The following is a 24,828-nucleotide window of genomic DNA, read 5'->3' on the forward strand; positions in this document are numbered from 1 at the left end:
GGAGAAAGTAATCTTTTGGGGTTTTTTAGGTTCTTGTATGTTGATGTACCTCCTTGCTGATGGTGCAAATGGCCCTCAAGTATATGAATGGATGCAAAGGACAAACTTTTATAGAAAATGTGTTTCAGAGTGTTGATGTGACTTCAGCAGGGACAAACTCCTGCAGTGTCTCCATGATGGAACACGAGGAGTATTAGATGGTTGGCTTTTTAACTTGTTTGTGCCTGAGAATCTTTGGTCCAGGAAAAGATCATTCTGGCTTTTCCTGCAGATGTTATCCTATGGGCTATATATCTCCATCAGCAAGCCTGGTTTGGGTAATTTAGGAGTTCATGTGCATGTGATGGGTTTTTGTCTCTTGCTGTTAAATGACTTTACCCACAGGCTTTGTTCACTTCAAACCCCACTACCTTAAATTCCTGATTCCTCTACTGAAAAAAAATATTAAGTAGTGGTAGCATTTGTAATAGTTTCTGTGCTGACTTGTGCGCAGAGGAGAGAGAATTCTGTACCGACAGTTACATTCTCGTTTCTCTCCCTTCTTTGCAATATGAAGTTATTTGAGGACTCTCAGAACACCTCAGTTTTGTAGGCACGTGTAAACTACTCTTTGCAATTTCCTAATTGCCCTGAAGACTAACTCCTAAGTAATCTCGGACATCCTGCTTGGTTAATACTAGTTAATAACCAGTTTGCTAAAAAAAGAGCTTGAGTAGTATTACAAGACACTTTAAACCTATTTGCACCCTGTTTTGGAGATGGATAGCAGACTTGTCTGTATTTAATAAATGAAATGTCTTAATTATGGGGAAAAAAGGACTGTAATTTGTGATATTCCCTTTCATTCAAGGATTCCCTTTGCAGTGGGAACCCCTGTGATAAGCAGCAGCTGGAGGATTGAAAGGGGAAATTTCTTTGTGAAGCTAGAAAATTATGGAAGTGACATTTCATACTGGAGGCCTAGCATGGGAAGTAACAGATATATGTTTTTTAATGTAGAATGTCAGATACAGCTTTTACACAGTCATTCTGTAGGTTGCTGTGATTTCTTTGGTGGGACAACTTCTGTAAACAATAACTTTTACAGTTGCTGCTGCTGTTTTATTGCTTAATCTCTTATTTGTGGCAGCTGCTTTTGAGTAAGAAGGTTGTGATATTTTTCCATGTTTTCGGGGAAGCGTGCCTCTGGTCTGGTTAATTCAAAGGGAATGAGTAGCTTAAACATTTCTCTTTTTTTGCCTCGTTAATGACTAGAAAAGGTAATTGTGATAAGTCACCAGAGAGGAGAAGCTTTTCTGAAGCGGAGTAAATGCAGTGCAAGTTGGATGCTGTGGTGCTAGTTTTTGCACAACTAGTTATGTGAATGACAGTGGCGTCAATACAGTTCTACAGCACCCCCAGAGGTGCTTCCGTAGAGCAGAGATCATCCAGCGCTTTGGTTGTTTCACATTTAGTCTTTACAAACCCTTTAGTAAGGGATTGCTTGGGAAAAGTAGTGCAGCAAAGTAGTCATGAGAAGTCCTGAATTCTGTAATTATTTGGTGGACCCAAATTCTTTACCTCAAGTAGAATCAAGATGTGCACAGTAGAAGTTAAACTGTGTGCTATCCTTACGTAGTTTAATTTCATAGGTCTTACTCCGATCCTTATCTTCTGTTCTGTTTTGTGGTAGACAGAGTGGATCTACATATGAATATTGAGGTTACTGAGTCTGCGTGGTACTCTTACTGTGGCGATACGTGCATTACGGTGATGCAAACAAAGTACACGGATAATGCAATTCTTAGTTAGCTGAGTGTTGAACATCTGTCACCCTGAAGTGAGGGAAATCAACTTGGGCGTCTGCTAATTTGAGGGGAAAAAAACAATACATATGGAACGTATTGCAGTTGTTGTAGTCTGGCTGAACTGATAGGAAGTCCGACTGGTGCAGCAGTGGTAAATTCACATGCACATGAGTGGAGAAATCATATTGCCCAAATTACAAGGAGTTAAAGTTTATGCTTCTTCTGTTCTTACTGTATGGGGCATGATGTTTAGTGTACTGTGGGATCAAGATCTGTAGGTGTGCCGGGAAGGGGCAGAGACAATGAGCTTGAGTGTAAGGCTATCCATATATTAGCAATGCAGACTCTCACATTGCAAGAGTAACAATACATTACTGTGCAGACCTGATGCTGAAATTCAGCCTTGTACAGGGACCATTACTGAGGCTTTGTGTGAATTCACCCTGTGCAAGACTTTAAAGCAATTAGATAATGCTAAAATGCTTAAGTCATCTGTAGAAACTGACACAGATAGCAAATCTTTTATGCTTCAGGCATATGGAAGTGGTTTGTGATGCAAACATGCTATCTAAAGTGGAAGTTCAGTATGGCTCTTGTGTGCTCTCATCTGTGTACCTTGATTACATCTCTGTCTGAATGCTGCAAATGCCAGAAGTTTTACATGGCTTCAAAAACTAGGCACAGAGAGCCTGATGAAAGGAAAATCCATTAAGGCTGTAGAGAAAGTGCCTTGTATCAGATTGCTGGGAACTGGGAGAGGATGTTTCCCACTGCCCTAAGCGTCTCTTATTTCCTTTTTTCCCCATGCTAGGGCAATATTGTGTTAGTTGGACCTTGGATTTGAAGCAATATGGCTGCTGTTAGGATACACCTGTATTTTACTCTCCCTTTCGTATTTCAATCAGACTCTTCCATCGCTTTCTGCCTCCGTAACTGGGTACGCAATGATTTAATTCTACTTACAAGATTCAACTCAGGTCCTTGTCTCTGCAGCTGTGTCCTGAATCCTTCCAAGAAAGGACTGCGCTGTTCTTTGAGTTTGGAGACAGCAAAGAAGAGAAGAGATTTAGGAGAGCACTACAAATTTTTTTTTCAGTGTAAGGATTCGGTGTTGCTGCGAATGAGGAACATGTGCCGACTTCACTGGTCAGATTTGTATGAATGCAGTTACACCAGGCAGGTATAGGGCAGAATGAGTGTGTTGCATTTCCAGTTTAGCCAGAAGACCCACAGAAGGGAGGAAACTCATGGGTCAGTAAGGGAGGGCTAAATTAGAGGTTAGCATATTCAAGTGTCTAGACAGCACATACAGACGTACTGCAAAAGTCAGTCTGTCAGGGAGTGGAGAGTCTAGATTAAAAAGCCATTTCAAAGGCATGTTGCCTGGATGGGGTAATCATGTGCTCAGACTTTTTCAGTACATAAGCATAAGCTGAGTGAGGGAAGAGATCAAAAAAGGACACAAAGATTGACACAGATTCTGTAGCAGCTTAGACTGGAATGGAACTCGACAAATTAAAAATAGCTGGTTGTTCACACTTGTGTTTCCCAGAAATGGCCACAGCCACATCTGTTTTTACCACCCATTCCGTAATATCTGAATGCCTTGCAGAAATGCTATGTCCGTGCTGCTGTAGGGACATTGTTACTCAGTCCTCCCAGGCTGAGTTCATTCTTGCTCTCAGGCATGTAAACTGGTCATCAGGAAGCCAAGGTCTAGTCCGGTGAAACACCCGGAGCTCACTTAATCCCTGTTAGGTTGGATGCTTTTAGGGCAGTGTTGAGAGATGTTGCGCTGCAGGTTGTGGAATGGATCAGCAGAAACAGAGGAGCTGACTCCAATCCCAGTCTAACTGATTTGTTGCATCCAATCTCTTTCCTTGTGGAGCCAGAAGGCTTGCTATCAGCTGACTGGCTCAGCTGTGGTTTTATGCCCTTTAGGCACAGCGTTTCACACAAGTGTAGTGTTATGCATAATTACAGTTTGGGGGAAGTTCCTGGAATCTACCCACATGCGGTGTTAGGGTCTGCAGCACTGCTGAAGTTCCTTGTCATCCTTCCCAAGGGCAAGGGAAGGATCCTTCTGCTGTCTATTACGCTATTTGTTCTTCAGTGTGCTTTTTCTGCCATGGCCATCTCACTACATAGATACCATTTTTATGGCAAAGCTGAATGGCTCAAGAACGACAGAATGCGTTCACACAGTATTTCGCAGGTAGAAATTTCGTAGGTGTCTGCAGTGGCTGTTCTTCAAAACAACTAGAAGCTATATGAGTGGTGGCATAGTGCTTAGCTTGAGTTGTTATACACTACCTTGTATGTTGGCTTTGATAAAGAGCCAGAGTGAGCTTGTGTCTGAAAACTGCAAAGCACAGTGTGCGTAGTGTTTCTTATCCCTGCCAGGAAAGGATTTCTGTCACTTTGTTCCAAGAGGTCTCAACTGGTTTGCCCACTGCAAGGAGCTGAACTGGTCCTTGCACAAGGTAGCGTTTATTAATTACTCTTCCAAAGACATCATGTTAAGAGACATATGTCAGATGAGGTAGGCTGCCTGTGGAAGGAGCCAGTCCCGAGTGATCTGATGCACTACAACACATGCTACATCCATTGAATCCATCTCCAGGTACACTGTGTTGTGTTGCCCAGCATGAGACGTGGGGACTGCTGTGTCCAAACCCCTGTTTGTCAGGACCAAATAGGAACTCTTGGAATAAAAACCCAAACACCTGAAAACTGTTAGCACCTGTAGCTGTTTGGTATTTTGTGTTGGCAAGCCTGGAAATCATCAGTCTTTTACAGTCATAATAGGGCAGTAGGCTTCACTGAGATTGAAAGAATGGAGGCAGTCAGTTATTTTTGTTTGTTCCTTTTCTTGTGGCTGGTTTTTACCTATTAAAGGCTATGCCATAGTCTGTTCTTTTGATAAATTGGTTTATTTATACAGTGTTATCAATAGGTGTTGTTTATGACCTCTACAAAATAGACAGTAAACAAAACTAACAGCCTAGAAGTATAGCATGCCATTAAAAACATAACCCAGGGAAGCCTAAGATGCCTTATGTATCAGGTGGGTATTTGCGAGACCTCTGAAAGCAGGATATCTCACAGATGTTACAGGATCTGAAGGTGAAATAGTTTGTGGCTTCCGTGAGCCCAGTAGGTAAGAGCAGATTGAGCAGGAAGGACAATGGTAGTACAGCTCTGCTGGTTCTCTTTCTGGACCAGTAATTTCAGTTGAAAAGCTGTGTATATATAGAAATGGCATTTGGAAACAATTCTAAGTGTATCATTGTAGACATTAATAGTTCAGTAACTTGACTCCCAAACAGAATAAAGTTAATTTTGCTTCTCTTTGAGGTTCTGCCTATATAGGGCATGTGGAAGGGGACACAACAGTCTGCTGAGCATTTATATTTTGAGATATGTGTACTTGTATTTGCCCTACTGATCCCTTGCTACAGCCATCCCCAAAAAAAGTGAGACTGCGCTGCTGAACTTACTTCTGTGTTCTTGTCGTGTCAAAATCTGACGTGTTTTTAATGTCTATTTATGAATAACATCTTTAATCTTTAAATCCAGAGCCTAACGCTTACTTACCTGAGTGCCTACTAATAAAAAAAAAGAATTTTCTGAGCGGCTGAGCACTACAGGACCTAATGATTTTGCTTAAAAAGAGATTAATCAACATATCCGAATTTCAGCTCTTACCTTGTGTCTACGCATGGACTTAAATAGGTGACATATTTATTTAGACTTTTTAAATGCTGATGTCTAGCCTGTTGTCTCTGGCTAAGGTTATATGTCTGTGCTCTAAATTACCTTTGTGAGGTTTAACGAAAAAGATAAGGTTGCGCCTTTAAGATCAGTTTGTCTCAAAATATTTCTAATTGGCCGTCTCAAAAATTGAGGCATGAGAGTAGCTTTTCACTCTTAAACGTATATGCTGTATGAATGTGTACATATATGCTCACAGGTGCATTTTACAGGTCTTAACTGCACTTGTGCATAGCAGCATTGGCTGCAAGCAGCTAAGAAGAAGGGGGAAAAGCTGCTGTGATCGCAGTAATTCTCAACAAATTTTTTTTTATATAACCTTTCACAATATTTTTTTATCTCCCAACTTTCTCCCTGTTTTCCCCTCAGTGTTTGATTTACTGACTTCATTCACCAGCCTCATGTATTTTGGGCAGACAATGAGATTCCTCTTGCGCTTACACCCAACACCCACACAGCTCTTGTTTCAAGGCACTGAAAAATATTGCAGAGTAAACTCCTGTGCTTGGTTTGTGCTTCTGAACCTTGTGACAGTTGTGGGAATTTCCAGCTGGTGACAGTGCGAGCTGATGGGAAAAGCGAAGCTGGGGATATATTAACTGGCAGTTAGAAATCCTGACAGACATCTTTGCTCGTAATTGCATTAAAATAAGTTACCTGATCACTTACATTCTTATGAGAGCATTTCTACATGATGCGCATTTGATGTGAGGTCACCTCTCATGTGAGGTCTGAAGGTGAAAAAGACAGATTTCAAGGTGAACCAGAATTTATTATTTCTGTAGGAATAATAACCTGCATTTAGAAGTGAGAAATATGACATTCTGAGGGTCTCAGTGTGATGTTCAGTATCTTCACACCTCACGTAAACGTGGACAGAATTATAAAAATACAAATTAAGGGGATAACCAGATTCTGAACGCTTCCCCAATCCTCTCCCTCCCCAAAAAGGAAAACTACACTACTTTGTCCTTCAGTAATGTACCACATTGAAATATGTCAAATACTTTCTCAAACTCTGAATTTAATTCCCTTCCATGTTCAAATATAAGATATTTACAAGGGATAACTAATTTCTGTAATGTCTTGGTTTAACTACATCGCAGAAAAACAATGGGGAATATTTCACGCTCAGTTTGGGGAGGCGTGAATCCGAATGATGGTGGAGTGTTTTTGAACAACTCAGTACCTTCAGATTTTAGCACATCTTTGATTTTAACTACTTAAGTTATACGGTGTTTGTTCTGTCATAAGCTTCACCTTCTAATTGTTAGTCAACACAGTGCGAGTACCATAGTCAAAGATATAACCTTGAGTCAATTCGGAGGTGTGAGTTTTATATTTTTAGTGTAGATTGGTGGTAATGAGATGGAGCTGTTGAAAGTAGATGCGAAGAGTTAAGTATGATCAAATTGAATTTGCTGTTGAGCTTAAAATATGGGGAGAGAAAAAGCATTCCTGTTGGGTGCCTGGAAGGAGGTCTGCAGGGAGAGCAGTGGGGCAGGTCTGAGTGGTCCGGCTGCGCTCGCATGGCCTGCAGCACTGCCAAAACACAGCATCCACCAGTCCAGAAGTTGCTGTCATCTTGAGACTGCACTCGCTTCCTTCTTCCACACGTCACTGCAGGTTTGGGAGCTAGCATTTCTTTTGAGAATCATCGTCTCCTCCTCCTGGGATGTGCTGGTGTCTTTGCATGATCCGGGCAGAGCAGCCAGTCCCTGAGGAGTCCATGCAGCCCACTGCAGCTTGTGTGAGCCTTGTGCCTGGCCTGCAGCAGGTGCAGACTTTGTGGTGGCCATGGCATGGAAGCTCCTTTTTCAACTTGGCATGGAAGCTTCTCTTTCATCCTGTTCCTGGATCACTATGTGTTTTGTTCTCCTTCCATCACCTGCGCTTCCTCCTTTTCCTTTCCTACATGCGCATGAACACAGGAGAATAATTTTCTTTGTAATTTAGCAACTGAGAATCTGATCCCAGATAAACTTTAACATTTCCAGGAAGTCATAGGTACTTCTCTTTAAAGTATAATGAGTTTGTCTTTGTTTTCTCGTTCTCTAATTGGCACTTTCCATTCTAATAAACCAACACCCACAAACTATGCAGCCACATGATCTTTTCAGTTAATACAAATCGTCATTTCCAGTCCAATAGACTCAGTTAATTGTGCAAACCTGCAACACACCCATAAAGTGGCTATCTAGTTTGTTATGCAATGATGAATCATGAAGGAAATGTGGAGTGTAATTAAATACAGTGATGCAAAGATAGTAGTATGAAGTCAAAATCAAAGTATAAATGATAATCATCTGTATTAAATGTTTGTTTCTGCATGTTGTTTTCAGAAATTACTTAAATGATAAGTTACTTGGCTGCTGCACACATGTCTGGCGTATGTTTTGACGAGTTAAAAAATGACCTGCAAACCTGTAAATAAGCTGCACCAAGTCTACTGTCAAAATAGTCTTTTGGGAAAGGAAAGGTATGTGGCTCAATCTCAACCAGATTTGGCATGCGTGTGCTTTCTAATTCTGGTGTGATCTCAGGAGTTTTCTGGTCTTGCTGGAAGCAGTAGTTTCAAAGTAAAGCCTTCATAAAGTTTCTGCTGTGAGATCATTTCTAGTAATACAGTGTTTGTTTCCAGGTTACATTAGTATCCCCTTACTCTAGTAGGGAAAGATGTCGTCTATATATCAATGGAGAACTTTGGGCTTATGCAGAGGACAGGTTCTCTAGTGATAGGCTAATGATTTCTCTTAAACTCTCTTTCTATAACTTTGAAAATACGGTTTACATACAGAAATGCACACATGCGGGGGGGTATGGTGGTTGCACAGTACTCTGCAAATGTCTTGTTTTGTCCTTTCCCAAGCTGCTTGCTCTGTATGAGAGCATTTGTCTGCTCGTTTGCTTGTCACCACTAACAGTGGTGATAAACACAGTAAGAATTGTTCTCCTTGTCTGTCAGGTGGTATTGTATTCCAGTTCAGCAGCATTGACTCCCGAAGTCAGCTGGCTGGCTCTGAAAAGAAAGCCTGTATTTCAGTGGAAAAGAAAGATAATCCAGAAGGATGTGTAATGAAAGATACATCCGTTCAGGATCTTGTGTGTGTGCACAAATATCGAGCCAGTGCACAAACTGGAGGTCTGAATTTGAATCTTCTGTTTTCTTGTGGATCCAACTAATGCAGAGAGATTTGTGTTGGGGAGTAAAATTAACATGAGAAATGCCCTAATAGGTCAGACCAACAGTCCACTTAGGCCAGTAGTCAGAGTCCTGTGGGATCAATCGGAAAGGCTGCTTTGGGGATAGCTTGCAAGCCTAGATGGTTTTGTGGTCCAGTCCTCCTGCACTCCCGCAGAAGCCACAGGTGGTGTAGCTGGGTGACATACCTGTCAGGTCTTCTGTTTTCTGGTTACAGATCAGTTTTCCATGCATTTATCCAGTCCCATTTTGAACCTGCTGAGCACGGCTGCCTCCAGAGCCACTGGTGTGGTAGCAGGCTCTGGGAGCTCCCTGCTCACAGTGTGAAGAACTGTTCCTTTTATCTGCTCTAACCCGATTTGCTGCTGGATTCCGCAGGGGCCCCCACTTCTAAAATTACGGGGTCTGGCAAATAACTACAGGTGGTGAGAGCTGCATGTTCAGCTTGTTTGCTGCCTTTATGGGTTTTGTTAACCTGGATCATAATCTTTCCAGTCTCCCACACCTTTCTCCCCTCCAAATGGAAATCCCAGCCCCATCAGTCACTCCTCATGAGCCCCTGTTCCTTTCATCATTGTAGTCACCTTTCCCTCTGCATCCATCCCCCTCGGTGCAGAGCCCAGATCCACGCGTGGGACTGTCGCTCTGTCTGACTGGCCGTATCCTTCTCCTTTCTGTTCTGTTTTTGGCAGCTGCCCCAGTTTGAGCTGCTGATTACAAAGTGCTGTCGTGCGTGACTTGGCGGTCTCTTTTCTGATTTGTAACTGCCAGTTCTGGGTTCAGTGTCGCGTAGGTCTGTCTTACATTGGTTTTCCCTCGACGCATTAGATTATGTTATTTGCACTGAAGCTCCTCTGCTTCCTACAGCAACTAAAGGCCACAGGAGTTATTCTCCGCAATGTACGGGTAATGACTTTGAAATGTTACCACAGTTCCTATCAAATTGCTGTACTTGGATCATTTTGCTTTTACAGAAATTTGCCTGAGGAATAGTTTGTTTGTGATTACTCTGTTGCTGGCTGGAGGGAGGAAGATTAATTTACTTACTTTTTTATTTTATTCAGGTCCTTCAAGCGTTTTCAGTGTAAAAAGAGATTGCTGAGGAATAAAAGTGTATGCTTGTGTTAGTGGGAGCAGCCAGCTCATTAGTTTGAAGGATAATAGGCTGGGATGCTGTTCCATCTGCTGGGTGGGGGCACTACTGCTACATGAGTGCTACGTGGGAGCACAGCTAGCAGATTTCAGCAGTCAGCACGGCAGCTGTTTTCAGGCTTTTTAGTTTGCTTTCCAGGCATATTTCCAGGAGTTGTTGGAGGGTATGCTTTACGTTTTAAGGCTTGGAGGTTCTTACATCAGTCTATAGCATGAGTTGGTTAGGAGTTATTGTAGACCAAACACACAGTATTAGGAATGGGTGGCTTAAAAAGCAGACTGTGTGCCAGTACGGTCACCAGCAAAGGTGCCCCTTCAGGGCAGGGTGAGCTCATGGTGGCTCTGAAGGACAGGTCCATGCCCCGTGTCTCTGGGAAGGAGGAAGGAGGGCCCCGAGCAGGCAGCCAACCATCAGCCTATCATCTGTGACAAGTCATTAGAGCTGACTGCTGAATTCCTAACGGACGGTGGACAGAAGGTGAAGGTTCCACTGCCCCATTTCTAATGTGTTTTACTTCTGTGCTTGCTAGTGGGCTCTGTTGGAGGCAGTACACAGGAAGGGGTCAAGTAAGGTGTTATGTATTACGTAAAATGCATCATGTTTGGTATAAAACAAAATTTACGGTAGAGCATTAGAGCACATTGCCAAGTGGGGGTAAAACGGTTCTTAAGCAAGCAACCTCACTGTAGGGTACTCATGGGGAAGGATGTTGGCAAATGCCCCACGGATAGTGCCTTAGTGCCTTCCCTACCTGTTAACTTGCTGGGAAATTGTCGTGTGATACCTGACACGCTTCCTAGAGTCCTTCAATACATGCTTTGAAATTGCCATAGGTAGGATAAATTAGACTCAGCCTAGATAAGAAAGTATTTTAAGCTTTTCCTTTTCCTCTTCAAGGTTGCATGAAGAGCCAGCATCTCCATTTGTATCTGTGAGGCTGATCAGTCGGTAATTCACTTCAGCGCCAGGCAGCTGGGCCAGACTAGGTAGCATGGCTTTGTATCTCATCTCAAAGTTCCAGGATGCCTGAGATTCTCCAGGGCATTTTTACTATATGGCATTTTCAGAAGCTGCTTTCCTTCTTTAAAAAAAAATGGAGATGCCTAAGGATATTCCATGCCTTAAAAGTTATGTATTTAAGTATATTTAATCACTTGAATTTACAGTTCCTGGGAAATCAGTTAGACTGTACCATTGCTCTCCGTACTGGAGAGAAGCTGGAGCAGCTTGATCATACATCAGGCTCTGGTAGCTGGTGTTTATTTTGTAAAGATATCCACAATGTTGTTTGGCAAGCAAGTGAACAGGAAGAAATGTCACGAGAGTCATTATTTCTTGGTGTCAAAGTGAAAGGGTTGGCTTGATAATTTATCCTGATAGCTGAGTAACCCTGAGTCACCCAAAGTAAGGCTTGACTGCTCCAGTCAGATTTAAGGTAGCTGGGATATCCCAGTCTGTAACTTTTGTTGTTGTAAAGTTGAAATCCTTTTCCCTTTGGGTGGGGAAGCGGTCTGACAGCATTTTCCATACATTACTATGAATTCACCTGGAATTCTTTCAAGGGTGGCTTGCACAACTGGGCTACATCTCTCCTCTGTTCCAAGTTCTGTAGAAATTAGCACATGCCACAGGAGTTGATGGTGTTGCCTCACAGTAGTTCTGGCTTCATTTGCACAGCTCTGTCCAGTAATCTCCAGGGCAGCAGCTGAATACAAGGTAGTTGCTGTTCACCGTGTCTGCTTGTGAGAAGTTTTTTTTGTGACGCCCAGAGGAATGCTGCAGAGGAGAAGAAGGAGAGACTCCAGTGCTGCGTGTGGATGAAGTTACCTGCAGAGCGGTAAAGTCCTGGGCATCCTTCATCTTGCACCAAAGAATTCAAGCAGAAAAGGTGACAGGGGCTCTTTCTTTGCAGGGACCTGCAGGCATACTTAGAGCTGAGAAGATTTAAAGAATAAATGGAGGAGAGAATGAGAGCAAGAAATCCCGGTAGGGTTTCTAAGCAAAAAGCAGCAAGCTGTTTTGAGTGTAGGGGATGGTGTGGTGAAGGTGGGAAGTCAAGGGCAAGGAAGAAGAATGAGGAGGCAAGTGGAAGTCAGGTGAGAGCAGAGATTTGAGAAGATGAGTATGCTGCTATGAACGTTAGAGGAAACTGTCAGAAGAAAAATTTCTGTGACTGAAAAGACCATTTTGTCATCTGCGGCTGGGTGTAAGGGAAACTTCCTCATGGTGAAGCTGTCCGGCATCGGAACAGGTTGCTCAGAGGGGTTGTGCGGTCTCTGTACCTGGAGGGCTTCAAAACTAGACTGAATCAAGCCCTAAGCAACCTGGTCGGACCTAATGGGTCATCGTCCTGCTTGGAGAAGTAGGTTGAGCTAGACACCTCCTGAGGTCTCTCCCACCCTTTCCTGTCATACAATCCAATTTGTGCTAAGCACAGGGAACCAGAAAGCTTTAGGAGGACCTTTGTCCAGCTTGCTTCAGTTTTATTTTTCCAGATGACCCTGCCCAGAATGTATGTGTATTGTTTGCTTAAACACCACTGTGTTTAAACCAACAGTGTTTAACTTCTGAAAGGTTCCCTTCTAAAAACGTTAGACTGAGGAATTATATGTATTACTGTAAGTTGCTTTGGTATTTTTACGGTGAGTAAAACCCTCTTATAATTTCAAGGGAAATCGTCTTCCCCAAAAAGGAGGACAGAAATTCCTGAACAGCTGAAGGAAGGCTTCCACAAAAAGGAGGACTGAAACTCCTGAACTCCTCAAACATTTGTTTGAAGACTTAGTGTAATGTTTTTTTTTTTTAGTCAGCTAGCTGTGGCACGACTAGAGAAATGTTTATAAACATCTCAAGTTACTATGAAGTTGCAGGATTCTCTGTCTGAGAGTAATTCTGCACAAAGAACTTGTATTCTCTCTGCGTGTGAGCCTACAGATCTTATTTGAACCGAACAGTAAGAGAGACATGGACATTGCTGGCTTGGCTGTTCCTTGAGTTTGAGTCGGGAGGGGTGGAACAGAGCAAGCAGTTGGCCAAGGAACAGAGCAAGGAGTTGGCCAAAGGTGAGGGTGCTGCTGAGCCCCTCCCCGAGATGGGCTGGAGGCACTTTGTGCAGCAGCCTCAGGCTTTGGGGATGCTGGGGAGACTGACTGCCCTGCCTTCAACTTCGAGTTTGGAAGCGACTGCACTGATTGCAGTTGCCGCAGAGCAGTGCATTGGGCATATTCCATTGGAAAGAGAAATAAAGCTGCATATGAAATTGTCTTTGTTGCTAAGATGTCAAAATACCTGAAATGCATTCTGGCAATGTGGGAGGGAAAAGGTTAAACAAAGGTGCTGCATGTAGTGTCACAGTTACAGCCTCACCTGGGCCTCTGGCCAACAAAGCCAGTATTTCAGGTTGGATGGGATTCAGAAGAGGTTAGCCCTCCTCTTAAGTATGTTAGATCTGGCTGCTGTCTCTGAGGAAACTGAACTGGAAAACAGAAATGAGAGAAAAGCTGAGCCCGAGTATCACCTTCAGTGCTGCTTTTCTGGGGAAACAGGGAAAATGCTTTTCTGTGGAAACAGGGAAAATGCAATTGTGCTTCATCTGTGTATAAGAGCATGAGAAAGATCACGCTACAGGCACTCTTCAAGGTTGGTGCAGACTTGGCCTAGGTCAGTCCCAGGACACTGCCAGCCTTCTGAGAACCCTCACTGGCTCCTGGGAGCTGCCAGTTGTATCCAAGGGGACAGTCCACAAGTACTTTGTATTGGTAGCAATGCCGAGCAGTCTATCCATAATCCTTCCCAAAGGATGCCTCCAGCCCCAGAAAGACTACCTGTGAGTAGCAGTTCTTTTATTTGCCCTGGCTGTTGCCTGGCCTCGTGCTGTGTATTTAAAGCACTGTTGTAACTAGTCAGCAGAGTTCCTAGAGGAATTCCCTTTGGAACAGGTAAGCCCTCAAGGACAGGAGGGCAGCCTGCTGCGCCTTATTCAACCCCACTTTTATTCTACCTGCAGTTGAGACAGGCTGTTATCTGAAACCCAAATTAGAGAATTTCTTAAGTACTGGCATTTTCACCTATGATTGATCCTGTCTCACCAGCGGTCCCCTCCTGTGGTCACCCTCTGATTGTCCTTGTGAAGGATTAGTTTTTGCCAGTTGTAAAACTGTTAGCTCATAGAGTTGCCAAAGTTGTGAAGTGGGGGCTGGAAAAGGCTCTGACACACGTCTGTTAGCAGTGATTTTTCCATGTCAAAGAGAGGCATTGGAACCAGGAGGATCACTAGAGTGTAGCGGGTGTTGTTGGCCTTTCTGACTCAAAGTGATGGGGCATTGCACAAAAGGAGACTTGATAACCAGGTTCATTCTTTCTCTATGGAGAAAGTTCTTATCTGTAGGGCTTTTTTTATACATTCCTGCTTTGAGGAAGTTTGTAATGGCAACTCCCTTAGGCGAGAACTCAGAATTAGATGGATTTTTTTTGTTTTGGTCCAGAATATCTACTTCTTTTTTGCTACCAGCAACGGAGAGGCTGCTTCTCTGTGCTTATGCAATATCTGCCATTATTCGTTGTGGTACTGTTAGGAAGTTAGAGCAGTTATTTGCATTGGGCTCAGCACACAACCTCTGGAGTTGTCACAACAGGCAGCTCGTTTGCTTTGCAGCTTCCCCCTGCTGTGACCGAAGTGTTAACTTCAGCAATGTTGTCCTCACCTCGTGGCCTCTTTTGTAGTTAGTTTTTCATAGAACCAGTAAGGCTATTTCCATTGCTCCAGACTCTGCTTGCCTAACCCAGATGTTTCTTAAGCAATACAAAAATATGTGCAGTGCTTGCCATGTGTAAACTTGTGTGCATGTGTATGTGTTAATCAGAGGAAAAGGAAAAAACCCTTTGTGACTGATTCCACTGCTTGGAATGCTGAGAGGGAAAGCTGGAATGCTTACTGAGCCACAGTGGTTCTTGGGACAAACCGCTTCTGCTTTTTACTGAGCAAAGAGATGAAGGGAATGGATAAGTTCTGTAAGGAATAGTCAGCGTGAAGTTAGTGTCATCTGTTTTGTTGAAAGTTGGCAAGGCAAGGTATGCTTCTAATCTCTGGCTCCTCCAACCCTTTCTAAAATGCACTCGTACCTTTCAAGGACCAGCAAAGGTCTTGAGTTGATTTTCATGAAGCTGCAATGCCATCAGGCTAACTCTCTGCATCCTTAAGGATAAGAAAATGAAAGTCCACAAAGCTTCTGGTGAGGAAGAGAGACAGATTTGCACAAATACAAAGCAAAAATTGGAGATGGTCAGTCTCCAGTGATGGGGAGGCTCGAGTTCTCAAAGGCTCCTGTCTCTGAGGAGGAAGGTCATGCAGATAGCCCAATGTGTACTGATGGAGGGGAATTCATTGCTCAGCTGTTTGCCCTTCTCCCTTGTTAGTTTGCTCCCACAGCCTTGTCGCAAACACTGGGTATGAGGGCTGTGCAGAAGCTGCAGCTTCACTTCTGTGACTTAGAGGATGTTGGGAACCACTAATGGATCAGCCAGATGCCACTGCCTGTCTACAAAGGGCACATGCACTTATTGAGGGTATTGTACTCAGCAGTGTAAGAAACTACTTGCTGGGGGTCCAAGATTTTTACCCATTAATATTTGCTCTTTTATCATTTAAGCTTATTTGCCTCTCTGATTTAACTGTATAAACTGTAAAGGCTAGAGATGCATTAACCCAGATCTGCTGTCCAAATACACACAAATTCCCAGCTGCACAGATAACAGCAGATTCTTTTTCTTAATTGAACATGCTAATCCCTTTTCTTTCTACCTCAGATTTAAGAGATCTGGGCCTGTGTTGCCAAGAAGGTAACTGGAGCTGGCAAATAAAACAGTGCAGCTTGTCTTGCATCCTGACCTTGCCGGCTTTCAAGTACTTAGCCTTAAAATAAGTAAATACATGTTTATGATGGAATTTGGCAAATACTAAGGTTGTTTTCTGTCAAGCATCTCTTTTGAAAGCAGTTTGCAATTTTGAGTTAAATTTTTAGTAATTAGAAGTTTAAATCTCTTGCTGTTTTGTATGGAGAAGAAAAGTGGAGCACTCTTGGGACCAGAGAAAGCTCCTCTGTTCTTGTCAGAGTAACCATGACCTGGAGCAGTAAAAGGATGATTCTCCCTTTCAAAGTGCAAGGGGTTTTGAAGCAGTGGTAGAAGCAGCTTCAGCTTCTGCTTTCACAGTAAAGTTTTTATAAATATCATTTAGGAAAAAACATTCCAGTTCCTTACTAGATTCCTGCATGGAATAATGCATTTCCCATTTCCGCTTTCATTGTCCTATGGATCTTTGGTGAGTGATTACAAAGCAACGTATATGAATACAATTACTGTAAGTGAAGTATGATTAGTATTGTTGGTGTAAGTTGGTGCAAGAGAGCAGCTGTAGTCCCTAGACACAGAGAAGAACATTTCTTCTGCAGTGGGTCCAGGTACATTACAGTATCACAAATGTGATGGGAAATTGTTAAGGAATGCCAGGAGCTACCATGGATTTTGGAGGAAACAAGGGAGTTCATTTTGCAAAGAATCTGCTGTTTGAATTGCAGATCACATTGCCAAGGGTTCTGCTTGCCTTGATGATATACTTCATGTTCTTCTCTGTTCTGCTTTTTTCATAAGAGCTTCTTGCATAGGATTATCTCCCCTGCTGGGAGTGTTGTGGGATCATTGAAGCTTTGGTCTAATTATCCATGCAGAGAAACACAGCATCAGAAAACCAGGAGGGATGGTAGAATAAACCTTTGCTTTTGTGTTTTGTGTAGAGAGAAGAAGTTTTATTGAATTAATAGCCATTTTAATAGCTATAAATTCTTATGTATGTCCATTGAGATCTATTATATGTAGTGACTGAGACAAATATCAGCTTGAAGAGTGCTGCTGTGGCAGGAAGCAAACATCTATTCTGGCTGGCATTCTTCATCTGTTTTGGTGATGTTACGTCTCTCATGCTCAACTCCTGAACCAGTTCTGATTTTATTAAAAAAAACCTAACCCAAAGCCCAAACCAAACAAACTGACTCTCTCTTTTCAGACCTTACCAGTGGCACATTCATCTAGATGTTGAATAAATTCATTTTAGTCTGCAACTAAATGCAACAAGTGAACCTGCCTTATGTTTCTTAAAACTATTAATACTGTGTAACTGTAGCTTACATCCTGCATTTCTAGAGGCCCTGCCTTCCTGGGCACTGGCAGGTAACACTAGACTGTGCTTATTGCTTGTTTTAAGTAAATTGGAAGCGTTCAAAAGATCCGGTTGGCAATCCTGCATGGGAAGACCTGTAAGAGACAATTTGGTGGATGTGTGGCCTTGACAGATATCCAGATATTTAATTCATAGCGCCTACTGCTTGAATAAGAAGTTTCCAGAAGCATCTCCCAATACAGCAGGTTTTGAAGTCTGCCTTTTGACAGGAGGGCTGACAAAGCCGGTGAAAGCTGCAGAATCAAAAAGTGCTGTTTATAATTTAGTAGATTTAATGAGGGATTGGAAATTAATTCTGTTCTTCCAAAACACCTACATGAAGCATAAGACTAGACTGCTTAACTTAGACACTTGAATTGTTTTCAGGTGAAGGTTAGCTGGATAAAGATCCAATGCACAAAGGCATCTGTTTTAATGGATAGATGGATGGATGTAATCCTAGAGGAGCACAGAATTAGAGCGCACTAGTTAGTTGATTGGGGCATGCTGGGATAAGTCATTGACGGGATGTGGTAGGGATGTAGCCAGCATCACAGATGTGCTCATACTTATGTGCCCAGTTTGGGAAACATTGGCTCGTAGTGGAAGAACTTGAGGAGGAGGGTTACACAAAACTGTACGAGATGCCAAGTCGATTTTATTCATGACTCACCAAGGCAGTGACAGCTTGTGCTTGCTGCTCCCTGACTAATGCAGGGGTTGTTCCTGAGTGTTCAAAGAATATTGAAGGTTACTAGTTCAGAATTTTTATGCATTACATCATTTTCTTGCAATGACTGACTCATTGGGTCAGTTTATTTAGCAAGTAGGCAGTGGTAAGTGAAGGAACTGTAACAGAGTATACCGGCATTGGCTCAGCTGATGGTACTGTTTGCTCCCTGTTCTAATTATTTCTTGATAAGATTTATCTCCTCTCCGGGAGGCAGAGATAGTACAGCAGTACCTGGAGGCAGCCTATGAGTCTTTAATACAAAACCAGTTGGTGGGGGGGTGTTTGCAATTTTGGGAAAAGGCCAGCCTGGAAGTATCAGTCTTTAGGTGTAACTAACGCACTCTGACAACACATTGTTCCTAAATATCTCTGGTTTTCTGAGTGCAACTTAGGAATAGCATCACCCAACAAAGACAAACAGTTAATGGCAGTTCTAATGTCTTATTTTTCCTGTAGCTATTTACGTCTTTCATGAACCTGTGACTAGCATCAGGAACAGAACATTGCCTGTAATAGTAAGGAACACCAAGAACAGAATATTGCCTGTAATAGTAAGGAACACTTGCATCATCAGGAAAACAATTACCTGGATATATGTTTGCTAAGGGACAGAGTTCTTGTGTGGGAAGGCACGTGTGAGAAAGTAGGAGAATGATACTATGTTGTATTCCTTCCACTTTTGTAATTATGTGATTATTCACTTTCTTGTATGTTCTAGTTAGCTACCATATGAGTTTCCAATATGATGGAACTGAATGTTTACAGATTTTCAGTAAGATACTGAAAGAAACAGTATATAATGCTGAGTGCTTTTTGTTACCTTGGGCAGAAATCTATGTAGAACGTAGGGCCCAGGTTGTCTGAGTTTGTCCTGCACACCCACATAGGTGACAGCAGATTCTAGACATAGTTAAGACCTTATTAAATGGATTTCTTTAAAAAATTATTTATTTAAAGGTTGCCCATGATGTTACTAGCCATAATGATACCTCATTTGAGTTTGATGCAAGGTGGCAGGTCTCAAAGGGTTCAAGACTCAGGACAGATAGATGTCCTCTGTATGCCATAACATGTTAAATCCCGAGGAACGCATAAAAATTTCCGAAGTGGAAGATATTTTTACTACATTCTTATATAAATTACTTTGTGTGTTTCTCTAGGTTACAATGAGAGTGTCATCTCTCAGAAAACCAACTATAGTTCAGAACCTTCCGTAGCAGTGGAATGCAATGTAACATCATATAACATAATATTTTTCTCTAAAAGTTTATGCTAATCATCTGGAATATATTCAGCTGGTCTGAGTGGTCTTTTCAGTCAACAGTGGTGTTTGCAAAACCCACTGAAGTTACTTTGATTTTCAGATGCAGCAGACATTTGTTATGAACCTGTCTACGTTCAAGACTTGCCCGCAGAAATGTGCTACCATCTTTGTGATGATACTGTCCCCTGGCTCGGCACAGTGACTGCACTGTGGTTTGCAGAGCTGCACAAATTTCTGTATTAGTGACACGCTGCTATGGAAACAAGTGACTTTTGGTGTCGTCTTGTCATGAGGTTATGGATGCTCGCAGCTTCTTGCAGCAGAAAGTTACAATCTGGAAGGATCTGGTGCTGTGGATCCATCACTTGGAAGAATAATGTCGTTGGAGTTAGGCCTTTGGGAAAAGAGAGAGAAGATTGACAATGTGCGGTATGTCTATGCGTTGCCTGTACTGTTGAAAAATCAGGCAAAAGAAGCTTTCTTTGGAAGGAATGTGGTGTTAGAAGGCATTAGAGGACCTCTTCTGGTTTGGATTGATACTACCATTGATACTACATTGGCTCCAAGATGCCATTTAAGGAGCTGAAAGACCGTGGGCATTTTAGAGGTTTTATCTCCCCAGGGCCCGTCACACCTTTTGTTGTGCATACATTACATGAGGAAGTCAAAATCACCTAACTCCTGCAAATGCAGTCTCTCAGCTTAGAAGGTGATTTCGAAAGCTACCTTCCCCTGCCTGGTTTTAGTTCTTGTCAGGCCCTTGATCGTTCTGATGTGAAGAGAAATGCTGTTACAACCGGAGCCCAAGGCACTGCTGATTCATGCCTGTTATCTGTCTCTTGCACTCTGAAATCACTCGGCACAAGCGAGATTCTCTCGCTGCAGTCTGCCCCACCCTACCCAGGCCTTCTAGAAAATATCCTCTTATAAAAAAAAGTGGAGTCAATACTTATTGGTGAAGGATTTCAACACGAGTAGTGTTTCCTGAAACTACAGGAAAGCTCTCCAGTAGCAAGACTTGAAGCAAAATGATTAGCGTTTTTTGAGGAAGGAATATTGAAGAGATGAATACTTTCGAAAAAGTTGTGAATGTTTTGTATCTATTCTTGCTTTTATCGCCCAAATGCCTGAGCAGGAAGAGAGAATTCACTGTTACCTGTCACTATGATTAGAGGTATCGTGTAGTGACAATCGGGGAACAATTCATGGCCTTTTCAATTGTTTATACTGTTTATTTTTAACATGGGAAAGCTCGAATCCTCTGCTTTCTCCTCAAAGGGACTATTGAGCTCTTCCTTCTGGCAGCTAAGTGGTTACAAGGCTAACAGAGAGCAGAATAGGTAATTTCCTTTCAGCAAAGGGTGGCTTGGATCAAGTGACTATTAAGCACTCACTCTGCCTGAAGAGTGGGAGGAAGAATTAAGAGCTTGGCTTTGGTTCGGTTCATCCTCTGAGTTTCCTCCCAAACTTGGTTTATCAGCGACGTGCGCTCAGCAGCTCTCAATCTAGTCAGACACAGTGGCGCAGAGGTGGCCATTGATGCTTCCAGACTGCGATTTTTGATGAAAATGTATTTCTTGCCTAAAAGGAAGAGAAACCTGAGCTTGAAGTGTTTTCTTAGCAATTTTGCATTATGCTTTTGTCACTCCTGCAGGAAGTGCCCGAGGGGTAACAAGGCTCCTCCTGGACTTTCCTGTTTGTGCTTCCTGTCATCAATTTAAAATGCAGTGCTAAACGTGGTTTAGAAAGTTTTTAAAGTGGCGAGGTTAGCAAGAAATTACTTTGAACTTCACATAGGTAGTTGAGAAACAGCCTCTACACTTCCGTGTTACTGCTACCTCAGTGAAAGCCACGGCTTCTTTTGGGGAAAGGTGGATTTCATTGTAAAGGGTGAACTGGTAACCATTAATAGTGGGCAGAGCCTAAAATATTTGATCTAAGGCTGTAGGTAGTTACACAGGAGCTGTACTCCGCAAACTAAACTTAACAGCCAGCGCTTTCTACCTCTTCTGCTATTGTCCTGCAGCATGAACTGGTGGCTTGGAGAGCTGGCTGAGGCGCTGGATCTGTGCACACAGAAGAAAAACAGTCCAGCCCCAGCTATTCTGATTCTATGGTTCTATGGTTTAGTGGCAGAAAGGTTTAGTTGGACTCGATGATCTCAGAGGTCTTTTCCAACCTGCTGATTCTATGAGTCTTATATGGTAGAATTTGAGTTGTCGTGTACCACTTATATATCTTTGCAGTTCTTTCCTTTGAATTTCTGCAGATGGTCTGAAGCTGTTTATCACAATTCTGCACGGGTGCATTGTTCATGTGATGAGCAGTGCAGAGTGAAGCATCATATACTTTTCCTCAAGTAAAGGTGAGGGCAATGTGGGTGAATAGGCTCTGCTTTTGTCTTAAGTCCAAGTGCTGCCAAGTCAGGCTCGGTCTCTAGCACCGCACAGTGGTGTGTAGGACTCAGCATGTTGGAACTAAGAGCACTCTTTCCGGCTCAATCATTGTGAGCCTTTGGGCGATTGGTTGTTGCAAACCATAAATGCTAAGAGAGCTTTACTAGAATCTGTTTCATATCCGAGGAGCTAATTGACAGGATGGTTGGTATTTTCTATATCACAATTTGTATTTGCGTTGCTTGTTTTCAGTTCAGTTTGCCTTCAGCTGCAAACATGCCTATAAGAGGATGAAGTTACATTTCAAAGGCATTACTAATCTCATATATAGCTATAATAGTAGCAGCTGCTTTTTAAAACAGGCGTTCTCTGGCAGTTGGTCTCAAAAAGTGTAACCTAACTTGGCTAACTGGTCTTATTAAACACTGGATTTTAGCAAGAGAGTCACAGTTTACTGCCGTCGTGCTGTGGTTACTAAAGATGAGTAAAAACATGCTATGTGTGTATTAGTATTGTAGTATGAACCGAGATCCCACAAACATCAGAATTTGGAGCGCTACCGTCTTCCTCTGTGGTTCAAACCCATCTTTTTACAATCTGAAAAATTCATTCATGAGTAGTTGTACTCTGATTTCATTGTAACAGGGGCCAATGGTCCCTTGGTGGTTTCTGACAGATGGATAAAGCTTCCCCTTCCTGCCAATAAGAAATAATCCCTGTATGAAAACTACTAGCGAGTCTGTTTTATAGTTGTGCCCGTGCCCATCTGGCCTCTTCTGGGAATGCATGAATAATGAAATGAAATTCTCAGCACACGCATAGCCATTACGGAGGAACAGTCTTTTCTTTCCAGATTCCACCTACATACTATGATGAACCACTTACTGTAAAGAACAGGCATTAAGACTGAACAGGAGGAAAGCTCTAGGAAAGATGAAGTTTACTTTTAGCTTGCTTGTAGTGTGCCTTGCAGAAAATGACTGCAGAAAATGACTGTAGCATATGTCTGTGAATTATATACCACTTGGATGATGTTCAGTCTATAGCTGTACTCAGCATACAGAGAGAAGTTTAACACTGATATGCCTTTATTAGTACTCAGCTGAGTTCCTGAGGGGAAAAAAAGACTTCTTCATTCTTAGGTGTTACAAAATGGTAGATAATGTTAATCTTTGTAATCAATAATTTTGAGCATTTACACTTATCGACACAACGAGGGGGGAGTATTTTACTGTCATAACATCAGCAAATGCAATAAGCTGTTGGAAGTCTGTTCATAATGTATGTGTGAAAGCAAATACGGGCTGTGAGATAGCACGTGGTTTTCCTCAGTGCCCTGAGCCTCACCTCTCTCCTTAAAGTGTCTCTTTCACCAGGTCACAACAGAGCAACCAGTCTCAGAGATACTTTTGGTCTAGTAGGAATCTTGCTGAAAGACTAAGGTCCACGTAGATGGTCAGGAATACGAGTCACTTCCTAGTTCTCTGACTCACTCCCATAGATGAACGATTTCATGACTTTTACATAATGGCTGATGAATCATCTGGAGGGCTGTAAAGGAAGATGTATGGCACTTGTTTTGGTGCCAACTCTTTTGTGACTGTGATATGATATTAGTGAATCATAATGGAGGGAGAAGAGCATTTGCATGAACACCTGCAGGAGCACTGGGACCTCACAGAGAGTAGAAGTGGCACAAAACATGAAATTGCTTTGCTTTCATTTTCTTAGATTCTTTTGGCTTTGTGTTACCTTTTCAAGTCAGTATTTCTTCCCTTGAGTTGTTATCTTGTTATTTGGGTATTGATGATTACACTTCCATGTCCATGATTTTACCTTTTCTTATCTGGCATAGCTTTAACCTTGTACACTTTTTCTCACCTTAACAGCAGTCTTCCAGCACAACAAAGCCACGGTTACACACCTGTGCTGTATTATAATTAAACTTTGGATCACAACCTGAAATGCTATACTGAGTGTTACATAAGCCTAGAGTGGTGTCTCCACTACACTCTTCTTTTTAACGGCGTCTACACTGAGATGAGCGCGAGATCTCTGTGCTCTACAGAGGTGGAGTTTTTTCAAGCTCTTCACAAAATATATTTGATGTTTGTTTTGTGTTCCTGCCGCTGACGCATGCTTTCAAATTGCCTTCCCTTCGAAAGATGAGGGGCAGCATCCTAATGGCACACAGTTCATTTCTGTCCCTGACACTCTTCTTACTGACTTTTGCCTACTTGTTTGCGTGAGATCAGGGGTCATTACTATTTACTTGGTGTCATCAGGCTGGAATGATTCAGCTCTGAAAAGCTGTATTTACAGTCAGCCAAATGAAACACATAAGTACGCATAACTATCTAAAGCAAAGGGCTTGTTCTGACTTTTAGAATAAATATGGTGCTATCTCCTAAAAAACACTGTGGAGATGTTCCTATTTAAATTTTGTCAGCCAAGAGACTGAGATACATGTAGTTCTTGAGTAACGTGGCAGATGTCTGGTGTTCCAAGAAATCTTACTGACAATCATTTTACCATTTCATGGTCTTTTTCAGAGTCATTTTGAAGAAAAATGAAATATCTTTCATGTTGTACATGATCTTAGATGACACTAAGCAAAATGTAAGTTCTAAACCCACTCACATTATTTCTGTGACAAAAGGTCAGTCCTTTTTTACATAATATGAAATTACAAATGCAATACAGCAATAGCCCTTTTGCATCTCAGTTTCCCGTTTTGTAAAATGGAATGATTCAGTGGAATGAGAACGGAATACAGTAATATAGTTAATTTACTCTGTATCGTATTACCCATTTGCCCATTCCCATCGGTGGTGGTATTTCAGTCTCCACACACAGCTTAAAATGGTGTTTGAATAGGACAGCATGGGATACAAGCTGGTTTGGTAGGGAAATGTGTTCTGTGCTCACGTATGAAAATCCTGCTGACCTCTCAAAGTATAGCCACGGTCGTATGGGAACCTGAAGATTATTCGCAGACTTTTCACCGTTTGGAAGTGAAGAGCCTGGTCTGGCTGATCAGGTGTGATCTGTAAACACTTGAGCTTTGCCTCATAACTGAGAGGAGTCAGGAATTTACTGGCATAGGTTGCTGTGAATGACAAAACTGATATCCAGCGATGAGGAGAGTATTTGTGGCCTGAATAGCTGGCCCAGGAACGTTCCCGTCAGTTTTGTGAGTAAGTTTTTTGAGCTGTGTCCAGGGATTTTCAGTGTGTCACTGAGTTATGTGGCTGGCTGTTTATAGACTGGACTGTCCTCAAGAAAACTATGTTTTTCCAGTCAGAT

The 24,828-nt window shown here is 42.3% G+C and overlaps 1 protein-coding gene across 3 annotated transcripts in view; it reads left to right on the top strand.

The window, feature by feature from the left end:
* The window catches only part of SLC45A1 (solute carrier family 45 member 1), a 68,347-nt gene that overhangs the window by 8,308 nt on the left and 35,211 nt on the right, over positions 1–24,828 (top strand). For 2 of the 3 annotated variants that reach the window (XM_054085715.1, XM_054085711.1), the window contains exon 1: positions 11,572–11,804. The exons of the other annotated variant lie outside the window; for it this stretch is intronic. The gene's annotated coding sequence lies outside the window, so the exon portion shown is untranslated. Of the gene's footprint in view, positions 1–11,571; positions 11,805–24,828 lie in introns of those variants that run through there. 3 annotated transcript variants of the gene reach the window in all.

This window comes from Cuculus canorus, chromosome 21 (genome assembly GCF_017976375.1).
Source record: "Cuculus canorus isolate bCucCan1 chromosome 21, bCucCan1.pri, whole genome shotgun sequence".
In the NCBI taxonomy this organism is placed as follows: Eukaryota; Metazoa; Chordata; class Aves; order Cuculiformes; family Cuculidae; genus Cuculus; species Cuculus canorus.